At 39.1% G+C, this 15,481-nt stretch overlaps 1 protein-coding gene across 1 annotated transcript in view; it reads right to left on the minus strand.

Moving 5' to 3' along the window:
* The window catches only part of Pdk (pyruvate dehydrogenase kinase), a 43,016-nt gene that overhangs the window by 27,054 nt on the left and 481 nt on the right, over positions 1-15,481 (minus strand). The gene's annotated exons all lie outside the window — the stretch shown is intronic.

Raw genomic sequence — 15,481 nt, forward strand, 5'->3', positions numbered from 1 at the left:
AAAATTTGTTCGGAGAAAATTCGGCAACTCTCGAATGTTCATACGGCGTTTTTCCTTAGCACAGCAGGACTATTTCTGACTCATATTTGAAACAACATATTTGCCATTAGTTGCTTGCATGTAGGTAAGTGCTTCCATAGATGAGTTAGAAATATTATTTCCTCATTGAAAAATGTAGTCCAATAATTGTGCCCTAACTCTCATCATGACGAAAGTCTGAATCAAATCAATGTTCAATATTTAGCGCGTTAATTAACTTTTTCGAGAGATGTGGCGGCTGCGTGTTGCATTTATGAAATCCATTTCATGTGCACGACCTTGGGAAAATGTAAAATGTCATCATTTGAATCGTAAGCACTTAGTCAAGGCTTCCCGACTTTATCAGCGAAAGTTAGACGGGACTATGCGAAAGAATGCCATCTGCCTTTGAAAACGAGCGTTTGATCTAACAAGCGGAGACCGTCTCCAGGGCTCATCTTGTAAATTGATTATGACATTCGATTAGTTTAAGCTGTCCGGTTTATTGCCGGTGTCAGGTAAACTCCGGTCGATAACGATGAAAATAAGCGCATGGGAATTGCAATCGCTCGAGGAAGAAGCGTTCGACTAAGAGGTCACAAACTTCAGCGGGTATGCTAAAAAACTTTACTTAAAACCATCGCGCACTACTCAAAGACATTGTTTGCTGTTCTTTTTTTAGGCCCCCATATCTTTAAAGAAAAAAAGAAAGAAAAGAAGAAAAAGAGATCAAAGAAAAAAAAAGAAAAAAGATTAAAGAAAAAAAGAAAAGAAATAAAGATAAAAAGAAAAGAAAGTAGTAGTAAGATAAGTTTATTTTAAAGCGGTGCTTTAGCATCTAAGGCAAAAGAAAAAAGGAAAAAAAGCAAAGAAAAAAAAAGAAGGAAAAAAAGAAACAACAAGATTTACAAGAACAGTGATCTACATGCGCCTATTCAATATACATTATGAGATTTTAAACAAATATTTAACGGAATTAGACAATTGTCGGTTTGTTGCGCTTTTTCCGGCGAGTAAGTACAAGGCTGATTACAAGAAGAACACTAAAAAGGAAATAAAATGTTACTCTTTATACAAACATTAAAATAAAAAATAACAATTTCCTCCGTTTCCCCTGATTAAAGTGAGAAACTAATGAACAATCGACTATTAAGCATGCACCGGACCAGAAGAGGTTACCTAAATTCCAATTAAAAAAAGTCGGTCTTAAAGTTTTCAATCCTTATTTTGAAGGAAAAAATGGACTAAGTATAAAAAATAATTTCGAAACTTTCTTCCTGGCATCCGTTAAAGCTCAGATCAAAACCGCGCTGATTCATGAGACGAGTGATTTTCAAAATAGCCGCAGTGCGACTAGGTATTGCTACACACATCAAAGGTGGTAAACAAAGCTATTCGCCCCCCCCCCCCCAGTCTTCTCCCCTCCTTTTGTTATATTCTTGAGAAAGAAGAGAGGTGGATCAATAAAACGACATGAACTTGCTCCAGTATCGCGTAAATGAATCGTATGCGTCATCGCATGAGTTGTTATTTGTTACTTCAACACTGAAATTCTGACTCGCACGTTTTGTTCCTTTTGTTGAGTTTATGTTTCCCTCCATCTTCCATCGATTAAATTGCTAATAGTTTTACTTTCAAGATCAGTAGCGAGGCTTGAATCGATTATCGATATTTCCCCACATGAAGCGATGGTAAAGAATCGATTGTTAAAGTGTTCGTTGCGAACGCTTCGTTTATTGATCCTTTACTATAGGTTTAAATAGCAGATCAATCGAGTATATCGTAAAACACGCCTCGCCACTGACGAGAATAACTTTTCGTCAAGGAACTGGATTAATATACACAGTTTAACGACTGTATAAATTCATAAAATACGTCAAAAAAAAGAGGAAGAGTAGGTCATGGACCAGCCGACTGAAATTCTTGAGAATACCGGCTCGTAATGTAAACAAAGCGGACACTTGCGACCGCAAAATTTGCGGTTGTTGTGGCGCTAAGATAGGACAAAGGTGGAGCTCGTCCGTGTCTGTGACCAATTTACTACCATCCTACGGAAAAGAGCCGTATGAGCATTCGGTTGTTGCCTAATTTCCGCTTGAAAAACATTTAATTTTGAGGTTTATGAATATTTTTCCTTGAAATTTTCAGATACTGTACATTAAATTCAAAATTAAATTCTCTGAAAACTTGGGAGAAAATTCTTCCCAAGTTTCCTTGACAATTCATAAATCACACGAAATTTAGCAGCCTCTGATGGCTCATGCGGCGTTTTTTCTTAGCACAGCGGAACTTACTACCATCATACGGAAAAGTGCCGTAGAGGCCCTCGAATGTTGCCGAAGTTCCCCCGGTAACAAGTTTCATTTTTGAAGAAATTCCTCCAAATTATCAGACACTTTAGTTTAAAATGCGAACGATATTCTGAAAAAATTTGGAGGAAAATATTACAAGTTTCCTGTACGATTCTAATTTTACCACGTAGCAACATCCAGAGACGCGACGAGCATTTTTTCCTGAGCCTGGCAGAATATTATCGTGTTGTAGAAAAACGCAGAATGTGCGTTTGAGCGATGACGAATTTGCTTCGATAAAGATGCATTTTCACGCAACCTCATAAAGATTTTTCCATTAAATTTTTAGATACACTGGATTGAATTGAAGATAAAATTCCCTAGTGCCTAAATTTCAAAGAAACACGCACAAATTTTCCGGGAAATTTATATTTTACAGGGATTCTACTGAGAAACATATCTTGTAAAAAAAAGTTTGCATTTTCATCATTGCCTTGATCTCACTTTCTCAGAGAGGCTTCATTGCAGGGATTCACTAACTTTTCTGCTTTTTCATCATATTTTCCTTGCGTGTTTAGCTACGCAATACATGTTACAATTTATTATTCGATGGCCAAAGTGCGAAACCACACATCGCCGTTTCCGACGTCACAGATTTTCTGTCATACACTGGAAAAAAAAAACACATTGGATCTAGAGTGCAGACTCTTGAAAACATTGACAAGAAAAAGGACTCTTGATTCAATCAGATTTAAGCTTAAATCAAGAACCGAGCCTCTTAATTTGAGCAGATTTCTTTTTGATTTAAGCTTTAATCTGATTGAATCAAGAGTCCTTTTTCTTGTCAATGTTTTCAAGAGTCTGGACTCTAGATCAATGTGTTTTTCCCCAGTGTACTTCATTTTCTTCTGGAAAAACTAGAGAACGTATTTTCATGAAAACTTCCCTGATTCATGTCATCTGTAAGCGAAATATTCTGTAAAAATTTCAAGGTATAAAGTTAGTCAGTTTCTCTTGGAAAAAATAAAATAAAGGCCAAATTTTGAAGCACCGCAATTGAGGTGCGTCGTTTTGCACTTGGGCCATCGTAGTATATCATGAATAATTATTTAAGGGTTGAGGCAACGTCCTCGGTTGATGCGTCGTTTTCCGTAAACGTGGGAGAGTAGCACCGTGTTGCTGATGATTGGGGCTTGTCTTAAGTCGTTACTTGGATTGGGCACGCTTGAAAATCGGGGCAGGTCGTTCAACCGGCCAGGGCGACGTCCGTCAACGTCCGCACGCGAGCCACGTGTGACGTCATCGAAAAACTTCGCCCGGCCTCGGAAAAGCGCTTTTCCTCATCGATACTTTTCGGGGCAGTGGCGCCGGGGAAGGTTTTACAGGGTGCGTAAAGGAGCGGCAAAGACTTTTCCCAGTAACTCAATCTGCGTAGCCAAGTAGGAAAATGTGAGGAAAAAGTCGTGGAAAAGCAAGAATCTTAGGAAAACCAACACTGGAAAAAAACCCGTTGGATCTAGAGTCCAGACTCTTAAAAACATCGACAAGAAAAAATACTCTTGATTCAATCAGATTTAAGCTTAAATCAAGAACCAAGTCTCTTAATTTGAGCGGATTTCCTTTTGATTTAAGCTTAAATCTGCTTGAATCAAGGGTCCTTTTTCTTGTCAATGTTTTCAAGAGTCTAGACTCTAGATCCAACGGGTTTTTTTCCGATGAAGTAAAAAAGAAACTGGGGGAAAAGATGAAGATGTAAGGATTTTTTATGCGAGAAAGAGTGAGGTTTTCAGTTGACAACCCGATGAGTATGAAAAAAAATAAATGAATAAATAAAAATAAATTAGTGGATGTTTTTATTTAATTGTCGAGGAATCATAATCAAAGTACAGTTCTGTCTTGCTAAGGAAGAACGCCGTATGATAATTCGAATGTTGCCAAATTTCCTACTAGAAAATATTTATATTTTTTAAGAAAGATTTGCATATTTTTCCTTGAAAATTTGAGACTCTCCACATCAAACTTCGAAAGAAATCCTCCGCAAAATCGGAAAATAAAAATTCATAAATATTCCCCAAAATCTGCGATTTGTCGAAGGAAATTTGGCAACGTCTGAAGGCTCATACGGCGTTTTCCCTTAGCACTGCAGAGTTTTACGTAAACTTTCGCCGAAAACTATACATCACAGAATATTTTTATTGCCCCCACCCCCCTTAAAAAAAAATTAGAACAGTATTTTCAAAAAATCCGTCAGAACCACTAAAGGGTGAGTCAGAGTCAGGATTACTTCACGTGCTCACTTGGACTTTAGTTGAGTGCTTTACAATGACAGAAACCAGAAATCGCTTCCGAGTGCGGCGCATGCACACACACTAATTAGACGATGCTGCAAAATTAGAGGGTATTATCTCGAAACATACCTGAATAAATCAATATTAAGTTGGCACTTACTTTGTACGCGACAAATTGCCATGTTACAAAAAACCACGTATCGAAATTCGAAGGTTGCCGAATTTCTCCACGTAAAATATGAATTTTATGGAAAACTCATCAACTTATCCCTTTGATTATTTTCAAAGAGTCTTATTCGCAACATTCACATGGTTCATGAGTTGTTTTTCCTTGAAGCAAAAGCGTAATCAAGCCACTTACGGGCACAGTTCAAGCCGTCCAAATTGGCTTAAATCGAGGCTTAAGATAACGCCTTATTCAAGTGCTCTCTAAATTTGCCTATCGATCCAACTTAAAGAAAAGTTGTCATGAGGAATAATTAAAGAGATAAATCTCGGAAATGATACATTTCTGTTAAGCAGGCAAAATTGCTATCACCTCAGAATTAGAGGAGCTTAAAGGGAGGGAGGGGATTCCTCCTAGATTTCAGTCAGCAGCAGAGGTTCTTTCTCGTGCCTGCATTTGGTCAACTTGAGAATAATTAATATCATTTCAAAGTCTCTAAAATAATACCTATCGTGTTTAATTACTGCCAACAAAGCTACTGGCTCACTGGAAAAAAGAGTTTCTCGGATCCAGAGTCCACGCTCTAAAAAATTTGACAAGAAAAAATACTCTTCATTCAATCGGATTTTTGCATGGATCAAGCGCCAACCCTCTTCATTTACTTAGGCGGATTTCCATTTGAGTCGAGCAAACATCCAATTAAATTTTTTTTTTTTGTAAATTTTTTTAAGAATCTGGACCAGGGGTCAAAGATACATTTTTCCAATGCTCAACTTTGCAAATTCGTATTACGTAACTTTCCATATTGCAATTTCGTTAGCCTGTGTGAAAGCGACTTTCGTCTTTCAAACGGTAACAATTTTTCCAGGTTCATTTCCGCTTTTCGTAGCTTCTAGCCCCTCCCCCCTCCCCCTTTGAAGGAACTGCGAGAAAAGACACTTAAAAATCTGCCTACGTAATGACAAGCGCCTTGCCGTAAACCGTCACATTTGTTTAAGACACATGGAGCATACGTCTATTTATTTAACATAGATACGGAATGACGTAACGAACTACGTTATCGGTGGATTTGGCACGCGCACCCGTAACCTAACGGAAACACAGTAAGTAAGATATTAAAAAACAACGTAAAATCGCTGATTATCTGTTTGCTACCTGTGGTCCGAAGAATGAGATAAGTAGTTCAATTTAATCAACATAGCTGAGAAAATGCACGATCCAAACATTTTAAAAAGCCTTCCCTTGCGTGCTTCACAAAACGTTTCCATAAAACACAATAAATATCGGAAAAAGCCAGGACTGGTTCAAATTTTTCCTACCTACTTTCAAAATGATGAAATCCAGGCCTTTTCTATCACACACCTGTCGAAATTTAAAGCTCAGTTAAGTTAGAGTCCACCGACTCACCAGCTCATATTTTAATCACTCTTATTTTTATCAATAACGCGCGTAAAAACGGTTAATACTTTTGTAGTTCTGTTGCATTTACAAAAAAAAAAAAAAAAAAAAAAAAAAAAAAAAAAAAAAAAACCTGTCGAAATTTGAAAAAGTCGGAAAGGTGCCAGCGACTAATTTTTTTAGTAACTAAGCTCGAAGTTCCTCGTTGTCGTTTTAAATTTAAAATAACTCTCTAAAATATTTATGCCAATGATCAAGAAAACTTAAGTTCATGAAAAATGGCGCGAAAAGCAGCCATGCAGTCTTTTTTGAAAAATTTTCGGATTGTCGGAAAGATTTCACGTTTTCTTCATCATTTTGTAATGGTTATTTTCCAAGGATTTTCACCGTCTTTCTACTTTCCCAGCTCTCGAGACACTCTGAATTTTGAAGGAAAAAATACCACGCAAGGGAAATTCGAAAAGGTAGAAAAGGCACCAGCAACCGATTATTTTATTATTTTTATATATTATTTTATTATTTTATTTTATTATAGCCGTCTTCTAAACAAAATTTCCGGATTTTCGGAAAGATTTTCAGTTTTCTTTATCATTTTATAATAGTTATTTTCCGAGGATTTTCGGCGTCTTTCTACTTTCCCAGCTCTGGAGACACCCTGAATTTTGAGGGAAAAATACCAGTCAAGGGCAATCTGAAAGGAAAACCTGCGGGTCGATTGTTGAATCGTTATCGAATGATCCTGATGGATAAATCCCCATCTTAACAATGCTTATCATCGATAATATCAAACTGTCGATACAACGTCGCTCCTCTGACGTGAGGGCGGGGCGTATCTTGATTTTCGACCGATAATGGAAATTGATAGACAAAGCCATAGACAAAGAAGATAAAAGGGATGTGGAGGGATCCTATTGGTGGAAGCAGGTAATTGCAATGGACAAATAAGGTAGTTATTCATAGACTAACTATCGGCAACCCAAGAGAAACCCGACATTTAGTCTATCGTTGTCTCCTTTAGTACAGAGGAGTCACACAATTCAACCGATAGGATCGCTCTACACTTCTCATGTCTTCTTTGTCTATAGCTCGCAGAAAGCGTTAATTTATGTGTAAAACATAACTCGCATGGAAATTGAGGTCCGTCTTTAGTGCTCATCGTCTTCCAACCGCCCTACGACTTAAAATAAATGAAATCTTTAATAATTCAACAATTTAAAAACCCTGGATGAGACTCAAATTCCGATTTTGAGTCGTGTTTCTCAGTTGATTTTACAACGAACTCCCACCTGAAACATCGGAGCGAAGGAATCGCTTAAAACCGTTTGTTTTTGCTGGGAAACTTGACAGCGTTTTAATCACCTTGCTCCGGCAAACGTAAACAAGTTTTACCCTCCAGTATATCGCATAAGAGTTGGGAGTGCTAGAAATTCGAAATTTAAAGGAGACACTGACTGAACAGGTAACAAGTCTCGTTTGTTAGAACTGGCTTAGAGTTTTGAAAGCCTCCTAGGATCAGTGGCGAGGCGTGAATGGTCGATTATCGATAATTCCCCATTTGAAGCTGTGATAAAGAATCGATTATTGAGGTATTCCTTGCGAACACCCTGTTTATCGATCCTTTTCCACAGGTTTAAATGGCAGATCAATCGAAAAATCGCAAAGCACGACATAGCATTTAAACGGGCTAAAACAGGAACAGTGAAGTTCTCACACGCATGAACGAAATTCAGATTTTCATTTTGAAGAAACTTTAGTGACTGAGTCACTCTTACAATATTCGACCTATCAGCACATCGATGTTCGATGCATTGATATACTGCAATATCTATTTGTGAGTCGAAGCTCAAATCGACAAATTTCACCTGATACTTGAATAAAAAATGGACTATTTTATTTCATAGTCATGCTCATCGAGACGGCCGTATGTGTCATCATTCGCTGTTTCCGGAAAATAGCCGCATTGATTATATTCCAGTGTCGGTTTGGTGTCGCAGAACGCCTTGGTGCGCTATGAAAAGCGACTATACCGTACAGATTGTAACAAATAAAAGACAGAGAATTTCAAAATTCCTGGTCTGAATATATATCATCTAATATTATTTACTTCTTTCCCTAGGACTTTTGTAAATTTAATCGAGGTATGTAAATAGATGCAAGGCATATGGTTCTGGCGGTACTTACGATATTTCTGAATAAAATTTGTTTGAATAAAAATGGTTTAAAAAATAAATAAAAAATAAAAAGAAAAAAACACGCACATACATCTTGCTGTTTCAGCGGGGCCGTTTAACTCTCTTGCCTAACTTAGATAAGTCGAATTTGGGAGCGACCTGCTAGATTTTGAAAAGCTACTCGTTCCTCTTTCCTCCGGCGGTTGAGGTCCAGGGCCGGATTAAGGGGGTGGCCACATGGGCCGCGGCCCATGGCGGCAAAAGGGGGCGGCAAATTTTGCAATTTTTTTAAATGTAGCCATAAAGAAAAATCAGATTCAGACAAAAAAATTACGAACGAGAAAAGGTGACAAAATCTCTCATTTCCTGAGAGTATATCTCTAATTTTGTCGTCCTTCTGTGATACAATAGACAGCACCTTTAATTAGTCGAGTTAAGAGTAAGAGAGAAACCGAACACGGAATTTGGCCTGGAACGGTGCGGCGCAGAGAGCAATGATGACGAGAACGTGAGATGAAAAGGAGAAACCCTCGGCGCGGCGGTCGGCATGTAACACATATTAGCGCCTACAAGACTGCATGAATACTTCACGCATTGCGCCAAAGACAGTGCGGTCGCTACGGTCAGCAGCGGGCAGCGTGAAACACATAGCGCCTACAAGACTGCATGAATAGTGCGTGCAGCAGCGGTCGGCCCGAAACGCATAGTATAGCGTATGTAAGACTGTAGGAATACTTCACGCATTGCGCCAAATAAAGTGCGGTCAGCGCGGCGCGGCGGCGGAAGTTAAAATTATTAAACCACATTCATGTTTGTTCTTTCATAATTTTTTGGTTCATTTCTTATAAATGGAGGCCCTTGTCCATACAGAGATAGGTTTACGGAACTTAACTTTCGCGCCAAGTTCCGCGAACTTTTGCTAGTAGTGTTGACAGGGCTTTCACAAGAAATGTGACCAACACGAGTAAACGCGTCTTATACGCCTCTCCCCTCCGGCACGTTTACATGATGGCTTTTACTGATGTTTCAAAACGAATGAGAAGGGGCGGCAAAATACAGGCGGCCCATGGGCGGCAAGTAAGTAAATCCGGCCCTGTTGGGGTCAGGCAAATTCAACAGTCCGGTTTTACAGGATACAGTTTTAGAAGCTCCTGTTGCATAAAGCTCTCTATTCTACTGTGCTAGGTAAAAACTACATGTGAACTTATAGACATTGGGACGTTGCCAAATTTCCTCTGTTAAAATACGAATTATCATCGGAATCTGTGAATATTTTTCCTCCAATTTTTGGACGAATTTTAATCACAATCAGATCTAAATTATCAGACAATTTCAAGAGGAAATATTCATAACTTTCTTTGAAAGTAAAAGATTTTTCGGAAGAAATCATACGACTCTCAAATGTTCATACGTCGTTTTTCCTCGGCGCGACAGTACTGCCGTGCTAAGGAAGAACGCCGTATGAACATTCGAGAGTTACCGAATTTCCTTTGATAAAATGTTTATTTTGGAGGAACACTGGAAAAAAACACATTGGATCTAGAGTCCAAACTCTTAAAAACATCAACAAGAAAAAGTACTCTTGATTCGATCAGAATCTAGCTTAAATCAAGAACCAAGCCTCTTAATTTAAGCGGATTTCGTTTTGATTCAAGCAAAAATCCGATTGAATCAAGAGTATTTTTTCTTGTCAATGTTTTCAAGAGTCTGGACTCTAGATCCAATGTGTTTTTTTTTCCAGTGAAAGTCATGATTATTTTTCCTCGAAATTTTCAGGAACTTTAGAACAAAATACGGACAAAATTCTCTGAAAATCTGAGAGGAAAATATTCATAGGTTTACCAAGAAATTCGTGTTTTATTAAAAGAAATTTGGCAACGCCAGAAGGTTCATACGGCGTTTTTCCCTAGCACGGCAGAGTACTGCAACGTGACCCGTTCCTTCTCATTCAGTGATCAGTGCAGAGGCGGAGTGATCGCTGCTAATTTCGTCGCTCTTTAGCATAAAGGCGTATCTGGATTCCCGTTTGAGCCCCAGAAAGCATAGATTTATATGTAAGACGCGTCTCACGCGGAAATCGAGATATGCTCTTACGTCAAAGGGGAGACGATTTGCAGAGACGTCGCGAACAAGTCGCGGACCGTCTTGTCAATCTCAAGTTTTTTCAACGACTCAGCAATTGGATTCTGCCTCCGATGTGATTGAAGATCAAGGAAGTCACGTTGTCATTCTCATAGGAATCCACGCCTGCACAGCGAAATTCTATTCAAATGGACCAGTAAACAGGGTACGAATTTCAGAATTCTGATACATCAGGTTTTTATGATTAAAATTTCACAGAGAACACAATTCATGCAACGAAAATACTGAAATTATGTTTTGACTCCTTACATAGATATTTAATTAATGTTCCTTGACACGCGGATTTAAAAACTCCCGCTCGTGAAAAAACTCGAGTACAGACATCTCGACCCTCCACTTAACATGGAAGCGCTTATGTACTGTACCTAAGTACATTCATTTTGCGTATTATTTGGGTGCATTTCGGTCAAGTATGGCGCAATGGCGCAGATCAGATTCGAACAATGTTTCACGGGCAATGATTTTGCATTGCGAGTTCACGCCTCGCGCCATCGCGCCTTCAATTTTGCAGATGCAACATGGACATCCGTCAAGCACGAAGAGTTGTATCTTTGCGCCGTCATCCACACGCGTCCTTCCCCTCCCTATATTTCCATATTGTATTGGTTCCGTTTGTCTCCACTTTTGTTTAAAAAATAATATGCTTCATGAGTTACATCAGCGACACAGCCGAAGATAGGAAACATGTAATTCACCCTCAATTTTTAAATTTTCCCCAAAATCTGAGCGACTTCTTACTAGCAGCGCAGATCGGAGCGGGTTACGCCTCGCGACAAATCGCCTTCAATTTTGCAGATACAACACGGACATCCAGCGAGCATGAATAATTGCATCACTGCGCCGTCATCAATCTTTTCCTATTTTGGTCATTATTTGACCGCATTTTGCAGATGGCGCAAATAGCCCATCAAATTCGAACACCATTTCACGATCAATGATTAATGATCAAAATATGCTCCAATTTTTCTGCCCATCTTCAAGGATTACTCCCTACCTACTACAAATTATGTCCCCCGGGGAACAAAAATGCAATATAATTCATCTTCCATAATATTTCGCCAATTTTTTTACGCCTACGCTACGTTCTAAGGAAAAACGCCCTATCGTAGAGGCATTTAAAAATTACCTAATTTCCTCTCAGGGGATATTTACTTTTTTGAAGAAAATTATGAATATTTTCCCTTGAAATTTTAAAAAATTTTAGATCAAATTACGAACGCAACACAATTGCCTGAAAAATCGGAGGTAAGATATCTAAAAAAATATCTCGAAATTCGTGATTTGTCGAAAAAAATTTGACAACACCTAAGGGTTCATACGACGTTCTTCCTTAGCACAGCATGGCACGCCGCTAAGTCGCCGCAAAGGGAGGACTGCACGTCATTATCCTTGACTCTCTGTCCCGTTTTTACCACAATTTGAGTGAAAGTGTATCCCTGAATTGGAACGATTCTGAATCTCGAATTGGGTTTATTAAATTCATTTCTTTTAAAATGAGGTATGAAACGAGCGAAAATATTGCGTCAAATTTTCCGGCGACTGAAGAAAATCCGCGGAAATTCTTTAGAAAAACTGTATTTGCCTTTCGTGACAAGAATGATTAAAAATAAGACATTAGTTGAGGTCTGTAACGTTGCAATCGGAGCTAAATACGCTTCCCTATGCGTGCAGAAAAAGGATATTTGAACTCATTCATGGCAGGCGCAGTGATACGACTATTCGACCAGGGGTGTAAGCATGTTGCTGCCAGCCGGATTGAAGGCGCCCCACACTCCAGCAATTACTCGGGTCCCGTCCCGTGCGATCTCCCTGGCTGGCGCGCCGCTAAAATCGCCACAAAGGGAGGACTGCACGTCATTATCCTTGACTCTCTGTCCCGTTTTTACCACAATTCGATTGAAAGTGTATCCCTGAATTGGAACGATTCAGAATCTCGGATTGGGTTTATTGAATTCATTTTTTTTAAAATGAGGTTTGAAACGAGCGAAAATATTGCGTCAAAATTTCCGGCGACTGAAGATAATCCACGGAAATTCTTCAGAAAAATTGTATATGCCTTTCGTGACAAGAATGATTAAAAATAAGACACTAGTTGAGGTGTGTAACGTTGCAATCGGAGCTAAATACGCTTCCGTACGCGTGCAGGAAAGGATATTTGAACTCATTCACGACAGGCGCAGTGATACAACTATTCGACCACGGGTGTAAGCATGTTACTGCCAGCCGGATTGAAGGTTCGCCCGCTGCAGTACGAACAATGCATTCCGCGACCAATATCCAAGAATCCGATATGAAGCTTCCAAATTCCACTCCTGACAATTTTTCTTTCTAAATCGCAAAATTAAGATCTCACTGTTTCCATGTGTTTTTGTTGTAGGAGAATATTCAAAAATGTCATTAAAATTCGTTGCGAGATTCTATGTTATAAATTTTTATGAGATTTTGCATCCTGACGCGAATGAACAATAGGGCCCTTTAGCCGATTGGCGGTCATATTTTTGCTTCAAAATTTGTAATAGTGTTCAAGAGGGATTTATCACAAAAAAAGTGTACAGTTCCATCGTCCAGGACTGGCAGAGCGAGATACGCGGTACCCCATTTTTCAAACCCCTAAAACGCTGTTCAAGGACCTTCCGTCAAAACACGCACACCAAACAATGTTGCCATTCAGCGTTACAATCCTCATTCTTCTCCACGGGAGCACCGGCGAAAAAAAGAGAAGGGGCAAATTTTCAAATGGGGAACAATTCCAAATCGCTGCCCACGCCACGTGAGCACCAAGTTTTAAGCTGTATCCCTGTTGATAGGGCTCTCATCCCGCTCGTGGCGGATGAGTGGGGGGGGGGGGGGGGGTGTAATTCCAATCAACCTGATCGATGGGGCGTGAAGACAGGGTTGTCGGTGCGAGCAGATAGGAAGGGTGATTCCGAGGAATAGGAAAACATTGACTTTTATTAGAAGTGTGGCAACGCTGTCCGAGGATCGCATCAAGAGCGCGAACCGGCCAAGACGTCATACCTTGGTCCCTTCGACCGCGACCGTGGCTAAAATTTAAAAGCTCTGCCGCCAAACTCACTATTTACAAAAACTTCCTGATGAACTTTTGTGGAAAAAAGCAAAATTTCAACGAGAAAACTGTTCAAAATTTAGGGTGAGTTCGAAGACTGTACTGTCGTGCTAGGGAAGAACGCCGTACGGAAATTCGAGAGTCGCCAAATTTTTCTTGATAAAACATGTATTTTGGACGAAATGTATTCATATTTCTCCTTGAAACTTTGAGATTTTTTAGATTGAATCAGGCATTAACTTCTGTGAACGTTTTGGAAAAAAACATTCCCAACTTTCCCAGTGAATTTTGTTTTCATCGAAGGAAATTTGGCAACGTCTGAAGGCTCATACAGCGTTATTTCTTAGCATGCCAATATAGGGATTGATTCTTGGAGAAAATAATGGTTTCTTTGTACATTTTTAAAAACCAAAACCGCTTCTCTTTGAAGCTACAGCCTCTCAAGTTCAAGATTTCACTCTCTATTTTCAGGCGACATTTATGGTTTGATCCATTAAAATTTCTGCGGCAAATTTTTGGCGCTGTCCTTAAAAACCGTCCATCTTAAAAATAAGGGGAACTTCAGTTTGTTGGGAGGAGGGTGGAGGGGAAGTGACAAAAAAGGAGGCTAAAAGAAAAGTTTAAGAAATTACCCCCCCCCCTCCGAATAAAAAATTAGTTCCTCTTCCATGAGGTAAAAGATGGGTAAAGCACTTCATAAGTATTTAAGTAGAGAGCACAGATTTCCACCGAATCTGATTCATGAAAACTGACACTTCTACTGGGTATAAAAAAAATCTTAAAAAGGAAGCTGTGGCTCCACACAGAGATAGTTTTAGGAAAAGTATTACACACAAAGAGTTCAAGTTGGGCTGAAAAAATTGAACTCTCAACTAGATCTTACATCACTTTTTTCGTCTTATATGTACCTACTTATAGTCTAAAATAGTTGACTTCCTTAGACTGTAAAAAATGAAAAGAAAAAGCAAAGAGTTACCCAACAGGATGATTCTTTACATTTGATTAGACTGGACTAGACAAGTTTCTACATGGTTTACATATAGCTTCGTCCAATCTAGGCACGTCCAAGCCTATTAAAATCTCTTATCACCCCACTGACAATAAAATGAACCTGAGATTGCGTGATTGTAGGACAAACGCCTTAAATGATGGGCCAAAAACGAATGATTTCAAAAGCTAAAAAACACAATGAGGTGGATAACAAGGAAGTTTATGGCCCATTTTTCAAGCCGTCCTTTTGATTCAGGAAGCTTCAAAACAGCCTAGCACAAACAATTTATATCGTATGAGTATCGCGCAAGTGGTCGGGTTTAATTGGCAATCGGAATAGACGAGACAAACCAGAATTTAAACTTGAAAAATAAACTACGAAATAAATGGTTTTTTATTCTCAGCTGCCAATATTATGCCGTAGAGATACCGCAGATTACTCAGTGCAAACTTCTGGTCTAGATCTATACTTTTCTTGAATTTCAATTCTCAGTGGTTCTCTTTACTTAAATAGTCAGTCCTTGGACTGACCCCAAGTTATTACGTACAAGAGTACAGAGTTTATGTTAATCCCTGATATCATTTCTGGATTCAGCTGCAGTCAAACCGCACTCAGAACAGTAACAATCTATTTATCCTATAAAATAAAGTCAAACCCTCACTACATTAAGAATTGAGTGAAATTTTCAGCAGATAAGTAAAACTAAGGGTAACCCGCCTAAGTTCATCGATCAGCGACAAACGATAAGGTGAGCCTAGGTCAAGATCTAGTGAGCAAGGTTGCTATTAAATAACAGCTGACTGAAGGGATACGAGAGGAAATCCAGATTCAACCAGATTGGCTTGGCAAGAAAAGTAGGAAATCCATGCTTTCAATGCTTTGGGTCTTGGCTGATGTAAGAAAATACACATGGTAGCCATTGGAAGTTGAGGGCTAGAGAAGCACCTGT

The sequence above is a fragment of the Bemisia tabaci genome, chromosome 6 (assembly GCF_918797505.1).
Source record: "Bemisia tabaci chromosome 6, PGI_BMITA_v3".
In the NCBI taxonomy this organism is placed as follows: domain Eukaryota; kingdom Metazoa; phylum Arthropoda; class Insecta; order Hemiptera; family Aleyrodidae; genus Bemisia; species Bemisia tabaci.